This window comes from Phyllostomus hastatus, unplaced genomic scaffold, assembly GCF_019186645.2.
Source record: "Phyllostomus hastatus isolate PE091 unplaced genomic scaffold, TTU_PhHast_1.1 phas_contig_17, whole genome shotgun sequence".
NCBI classification, from domain to species: domain Eukaryota; kingdom Metazoa; phylum Chordata; class Mammalia; order Chiroptera; family Phyllostomidae; genus Phyllostomus; species Phyllostomus hastatus.
Window position 1 is genome coordinate 25,571,858 of NW_025333664.1, and position 7,883 is coordinate 25,579,740.

The following is a 7,883-nucleotide window of genomic DNA, read 5'->3' on the forward strand; positions in this document are numbered from 1 at the left end:
TGGGGCGGGGAGTTGCAGAATAATTCAGTAAGTGTCCAGAAGGAGCCCAAAGGCAGTAGAGAACGTTGGACACTCCCACCAGGCAGGCATAAGGGCCACCTCATGTTCTCATGTGTCCAAATGGGGTGCAGAAGGGACTGAGAGAGACCTTAAGAAAATGTGCCACTAAAAATAAGGGACAACGCCACAACTACCTGGATGGACCAATCCCTGAAGTCTAGACAAAACAAAGTACATCTCAGAAAATGCCAGTGTGGACACACAAATAGCCAGATGCTTTCCCTCCCTGGAGACCTTGAAACTATTGGGTCCCCTTCTCCAACAGAGATGGCAAACTGGAAGGAGAGGAACACTCATAAAGACAGAGTCCATTTCAATCCCCTAACAGAATGATGATCATGATTGAAATTCAATGGAATTATTTTAAAGAGCAGAAAAAACAGGAATGCCTTACTTTTTCCAAACTTGAATCTATGAACTGAGAGTGATGTCTGCTTTTGCTTTGTTTAACCAGAATGATGAATGTTAGCGAGCACCTTTACCTATTTTGCTGATTTTAATGGAAATGCATGTGGTATTTTACTGTATGGCATTTGTTATTGATTCTTCATGGGTTTTTCTTTTTTTTATGTTAAGATCTAGCTGTATGAAGTTGGCTAGAGAGATTTAATATGTTTTGTTATTAAATCAGGAATAGATGTTGAATTTTATCTAATGTCTTTTTGGCATCAATCAAATGGGTCATATAATTTTTCTCCTTGAACTTATTAAGATAATAAATACACAATGGATTTTCTTAATATACCTTTGACTTTGCCTGTATTTAATCCGCAGCTGTATTTGATCTTACAATTTATTTATAATTTTAAGATCAGTATTCATAAGTAACTTTGGCGTGTGCTTTTTAAAATATTTGGAGCCCTGGCCAGGGTGGCTCAGTTGGTTGGAGCATCATCCCATAAACCAAAAGGTCATGAGTTCCATCCCAGTTCAGGGCACATGCCTAGGTTTTGGGTTCTGTCCCTGGTTTGGGAGGCAACCAACCAATGTTTCTCTCACGCGTTGATGTTTCTCTTCCTCTCCCTCCCTTTCCCTCTCTCTAGAATCAATGAGCATGTCCTGGGGTGAGGATTAAAAAAAAAAAAACCACATTCCTTTGGACAAGCTTTTATATGAGGGTTATACTAGGCTTATAAAATGAATAGTGATGCTTCTAAACTTTCTCATGATTTAGATTTTCACATAATGTTGTGCCTAATAATCAATTCTGAGTGTCTTCCCCTGAATCCTAAGTTTCATCTAAAAGCAGTATTCTCAGACTCCAGGTGGCCCCCTCCAATGGCCTCTCCAATCTCATCATGAATATGAATCTTTTTTTTTTGTACAAGTTTCCCCTGCTACTGGAAGCAACTCTCCTCCAATTCTCCTCCTGCTTTGTCACCTCTCACCATGCTGCCCATGCTGCCCCATCTCACCCCATCTCTCCAAGATGCCCATGTCTTGGGAGGTGCTTCCTTCAGTTTTCACTTTTATGATAATTATTTAAAGAGCTCCATTTTTTTATTCCTGAATCTTTTTTAAGTTGTTGTTCAAGTACAGTTGTCTCCATTTTCACCCCACTACTTCCCTCTGCTCCACCCATCCCCGGCTCCCACCCTCAAGAACCCCCTTTGGCTTTGTCCATGCATCCTTTATAAATGTTCCTTGATGGACCTTCTCCTATTTCTCCCCACTATCCCTTCCCCCACTTGAATCTTTTCATGAGCCAAGTGCTTCTTCTCATCTTTATCCAGAGGAGTCTGCTTTTGTCCCATTTCAGGGGTTTCATGGGCTTGATCAAAGACTGGGGTTTTCCATGCTAATCTTTGTGTTGCAGAGAAGAAACATCATACTTCCTTTGGAGTATTAACCAGATATAGAGAATGAGTGGAGAGTAGAGAGAAGGGCTGAAGCCCTAGACTCTTTCCCGTGGCACAGAGGGCTCTCCAAGATCTTACCTGCCTGCATTCTCTCCTCAGGCCTTCCTGTTACAACCTACCAGCCATAGAGCGGTCGGCCAGTTCCCAGGCCACATCTGCTTTGTCACCTCTCACCATGCTGCCCATGCTGCCCCATCTTGCCCCATCTCTCCAAGATGCCCATGTCTTGGGAGGTGCTTCCTTCAGTTTTCACTTTTACCATAATTATTTAAGCCATACATGTATGTTTTATGTACTTTTCTGTATAGGTATCATATTTTACAATGAAAAGGGTTTAAAACATATCTATTTTTAAATTTTATTTTTTTATTGTATATTTATTTTATTATAAAAATATATTTTTATTTATGCATATATTCTTTCCTGGAAGAATATAATGGCAAACTGTTATTGGGAGGGATCTTTCATCTCAACATAATTCCATATTTAAATTAATTAAATTACTAATTTTCAAGGCCTGGGAAATGACCAGGTGGCAGGAAAATCCTGGGCTGACCCCCAGTGACTGGAGACACTCTCACAGGCTTGGCTGTGTCCAGAGAGATTTCAACATGCAGCTTTCTCCCTCCTGGACCACCAACAGCCATGCCTTGACCTGTTGCCTTCTACCGTCATTGCAGACTGTCAATAACTCACAGGGTTTTGAACTTAGGACCTAATCTTGGCCAGGTCTGGTGCTGCACATTCCAGGGGTTTCTAAGAACTTCAAGAGCAATTGGACTTAATATATGTATTGAGCACGTTTGGTACCTGAGTAAGTTAGTGAGGTAGTGCCTGGGTCTCCTAACTTGATTAGGCCAGCAGAAGTGTGAGCAAAGGCCCCAGAACCAGGTATAATAAGTGAGAGAGGGCACTGGTCATCGAAGGTTAAGCAGCAAGTGGAACGACACTATTGATGATATAAGCTCATCTAAATATGGGTGGTGGGAACTCAGCAGAATCGAGGCCCTGGAAGGGTTTGGAGGAAAAGGGAACATGGGTACCAGCAAAGAGCTTGTGGTGGGGATCTGTGTAGGAGAACAGAAAGGAGATGTATGAAAACAAGGCCAAAGACAAGGACTGGGTAAGACAAGAGAACACGATCAGGGCTCAGATACTGAAATCATAACTCACCTTTCCATCCTGGTTGTGGCACAGATGCAAAGAGAAGAAAACATTTGTGTATTGCTTTGCTGTGGCATTGACAGGTAGGACCCCTTCACCTAGCACCGATACAGACCGTAGGACCCTCGCAGTCCTAGCAGATCAGTTCATCTGCTCAGTGACAAGTAGACTGGGTGGACCTCCCCACTCTGACCTTACTCTGAAACACTAGAGAGTGATGGATCCTGGTTGCAGAAGAGAAGCATAGGAGCAACACAGTTTTATAATACAGAATTCCACCCCCCAAAACTCAGGAAACTGGCGATGACAAGTACCTCTAAAAGTGGAGGTAGAGGTGAAACACACAGGAATGGATTGGCTAAAAGTCAATTTAAGAGTTAGATTTTTAAGCCCTGGCTGGTGTAGCTCCGTGGACTGAGCACAGGCCTTCAAACCAAAGAGTTGCTGGTTCAGTTCCCAGTCAGGGCACATGCCAGGGTTGTGGGCCAGGTGCCCGGTGGGGGGTGCGCAAGAGGCAACCACACATTGCTGTTTCTCTCCCTCTCTTTCTCATTCCCTTCTCCTCTCTTTAACAATAAATAAATAAAATCTTTTAAAAAATTAAAAATAATAATTTTTTTTTAAAATTCAGGTTATAGGAAACAGAGATATTTGAGTGAAGGAAATTATCACTGACATTAGTTTCAGAAAATCCCCTAACACCAGAAGACATGAGTTTCCAGACTGAAAGGACCCAGAGTACCTGGGAAAATGGGTAATGGTGCTAAGTAAAAACAGGGCAACAATAAGACACATCACTGTGAAATTTCAGAACACTGAAGGAACTCCTACGAGCATCTAGACAAAACTGCTAGTACAATGAAAACCTGCAGAGTGGCGCCAGGCGTCTCCACAGACAACACACGGAAGCCTGAAGGCACTGCTGTCGCATCCCCGCCTCCCAGCAACCAGGAGAAGCAGACAGACAGCAGGGCAGCGGCCCTGGAGAGAGATCTGCAGGGTGAAGTGGGGGCAATGCTGGGAGACAGACAAATGGCCGAGGTTTGAACCAGTGCCGGGTACACAGAAAACCACGCAAACAAACAAAACAAGGTTGTTCATTCCGAGAAAAGCTACAAGTAGTGCCAGAAGTGAGAAGTCAGTCATGGTCTGTGTCTGGCTTAGCTGCCTAAATAGGGTTTGCATAAATTCTTAGTAATGCCAAAATTTACTATTGACACAATTAAAATGACACAATTCTATGGAGAAAATGGGGGCGGCCTGCCAGTATGTGAGTGACGGGGGATGTGAGGGACCTAGGCACCCAGAACTTGTCACCTAGGAAACCTTAGGGGTGCCCAGACCACAGCACCTCATTACCAGGTTGGGGCCAGTCCAAGTTCCCCCATCTCCCACCAGCCCTGTCTCAGCCAGACCCTTCCACAGCCTGCTAATCCTCCATTCCTCTCCAATCCACTCAGGAGAGCAACACTTTTCTAAGTTACTCATTTATTAATATTACTTATTTGTTTAGCGAGTTCAGTATGGATCTTTCTCAAGTAAATTACGAACTTCTGGGGCAAGTAGATGATTCCTGTTTTATACCTAACAAAGTGCTATGTCTAGAGTACGTGCCCAAAAAGTGTTTCATGGATGAACTTAAAAGTAGAATTCAAGGTGAATTACCAGACAAATTAAGATCAAGGTCTAAACATAAGACCAAGGTTAGATGAAAGCTGCGACTGATAACAGTTAGGAAATGTGGAGGACCTAATTGTATCAAGATAGAGCTGCTTTCAAAGCTCTGTGGTCTACCTTTTTGGTTAATGTTTAAGTTGGCTTGTTTTAATAAAGAGATAGTTTGCCCCCAAAGTGCTCTCTAGTATCAAGTTTCGGTGCCCTGGGCCTTTGTAAGTAAATGTGGGTCCCCACTGCCAACACCCTATGTGACTTTATAGACTTTGTGCCTGCTTTGTTTTCTTAGATTGCAAAACCCTAATCTCTGTCCTTTGATAAATGAACTCCTTTTATTGCCAATGGATGAGATAAGACCAAAAGAGAGGGAAAACTCCCTGGTCCCTCGCTGGAGGTGGGATGCAAACACCTGGGAGCAAAATACAATAGATGTCCTTCTAGCCAGTGTTCAGAAGGAGCAGGAGTCCTTGATCTTGGGCTGGCATCTGTCCACGGCTCCTCTGGTCTCACTGTGGTTTCATTCACCCTTATATGGGGAAAACACTTGGCATTTTCGGACATCCTCAAGAAGGGGAAACTTGAACTCTCAGCAAGTCCTTTGTCAGTAGGTCTTAAAATGTTCAGATCACAGCTCCAGGGACAGGATCCTGTGGCTCTGTCCAGAGAGACTGGACTTACCCCAGCTCGTCACGGCCACTCCTCTCACCTGGTGCAAGTCATTTTCTCAACTCTGCCAGGCGGCACCCTCCTAAACTGTGTTGGTGATTCTGTTGCTGTCATCTTTTCAGTTGTAGGGGGATATTGGCCATGTGGGTGGTAGTCTCAGTGTCAGCTCTGCAGATATTAATCCCATAGAAAACCCTCTTGAAGGATTAGCACCTTGGCCAAGAAACTTGATCCTTCAGACTAGGGTATTTTCTAGCTGGCTCTTCTAAAGTTAGTGAGAAGAATGAGCAAAGGGAGGCAGCAGAGTGTCAGACAGAGGGAAGGCAGCACCTCCAGTGTATGAGCTAAACTCCTGAGCCACCAGGCCTGCCTCCCACGGAAACGAAGAGAAAAGATATCCTGCCTTTCCCTGGGTCATAAATGACACATTGTTCCCTTCCCCTGGCCTTCAGAGCACCGACGTGTGCTTCCAGTCTGGCCATGGGCCTTCCCCGCCAGTGTGGCCTCTGTTTTGACTTCTCACTGCTCACAAAGAAGATCTTCATAAAGCTCCCTGAATTGTTTCCTTGCCATTTCTGTGACACTTCTTCAAGCCCCCGAGAGTTACTGTTTTAGCTGGAGAGTACAGGAGGATGGAGGAGGGGCTATACCTTCCTGGGACCTTCTGGGCACCTCCCACCCCTGTCCACTGGGATTGCCAGGAGGTCCTGTCTCAAAGTGAGGAAATGGACTAGGAGGTGCAGGGCGCCTCAGACCAGTGCTTCTCAGACATTGACATGCAATGGACCACTCTCCAGATGTTTTGTTCACATGCAGGTTCTGACCGAGCAGAGCTGGGGTAGGCCCAAGATTCTGCGTTTCCAAGGAGTTTCCCAGTGACATTGATGCTGCTGGTCCACGGACTACACTTTGAAAAGCAAGGGGACAAGACTGAGGAGAGGAAGTACAGAAAAATGTAAAAACGGGCACCATGGGGAGAACAGAGAGGGAAGAACAAGGTCCAGGGAGAGCTGGTCTCATGGAGCTCCGGCTGCATCACCTCATCTTCACGGCCCTCCCTGCAGGGCCTCCTGGGGCAGGAGCCTCTGTGGCCCATGTGTTGGCTACAGTAGAGTGCTTTCCTTCTCCTTGATCCCCTCTTGTTCCAGAGAAGGACTGGAGCGCCCAGGTCCCAGGCCCAGTTGCACAGCAGAGGAGGAAGTCCAGGGGCTGGTGAGCTCCTCACACCTTCCAGCAGGTGGTTCTGTCAAGGACGGGAGCCCTGCCTCGCGGCTGGGGCTAACTGCCATGCTGATTTGGGCCCCTAGCTGTGGGGCAGTTTCACCAGGGAACAGCAGGCTCCTCAGCTTGGCCTCGGGAATAACTGATAGGCTCTCCCCTCCTTCTAAGCTTCACTCCAGGCACTACTCCTTGCGGTCAAAATGTGACCTTCACTTTCTCAAAGAGCAGCTTCCCCTTACCGTGTCAGTAAAGAGCTGCTTACCGTGTCAGTAAAGCACCCTCCCACGTTGTTTTGATCCTCACACTTACCCTGTGAAGTGGATCTCACTCTACAGGCAATTTGCTTCCTATCTTGTAGCTAATACAAAGTAGTCGGCCTTTCCCCCACGGCACTAAACCCTGACTGAACCGCACACCTGTGGGGTCAGGAATCTGTGAGACTGAATCTGGGAGAGAAGCCCCGGGATAGGAATTTAGACAGAGCAAGGTAACTGGGGCAGCTTGATTTGGTTTGAGTCTTTGAAGGCCAGCAGAAAGTCAAGGCTATGATTTTCCCTCTACCATCTTCCCTTGGCACACCAGTAACAGGTCCTTCTGTGCCAGCTAGCAGGGACATCGGAGGACCTCAGAGGAGGGGACTGCCAGGTGGTTGTGAACTGGGTCCACTGGACTTGACTCACTGGGTAGCACCAACTCGAAAGAGTAGCTGGACTGCCGGGCAGGTGATAGAGGGCCATTCAGCAAGTCTGAGTCAAATGGCACCAGCCCATCGGTTCACATCCCAAAGGAAGTGTCCCGGGGTGGAAACGCACCGCACTTTGGTTCTTCATTCAGTAATGACCTAAGTGATCACCAGCACTGTGCTGGGCTCTGTGGGCCCACCAGACACTCTCTGTCCTTGTGTAAGAAGAAAATCAGCAGGTTGGGTATAAAAGTAAATGAGCAGTGGTGGCGACTGCAGTGAACTAGAGAATTCTGTCCAGTTAAAGCTGCTTTGCCGCCTCGCTCCAGTTGGTTGTAGCCCCTTGGTAATGAAGAAAAGCCAAAAATCGAGATCATGTGAACCTTCCTATTTTTTAAAAACAAAATGCAGGCCAACGTCTGTGGCCACTAGTTTGCAAACTCTGCTCCTCCCTAACCAATCCCTATCTTTTCCTGTTTCCGTGTGGCACCTGATGATTCCTGGTAGACAGGAAGCAGTCAATATGCTTCTGGCACATCGATCTGGTGAAGTTCATC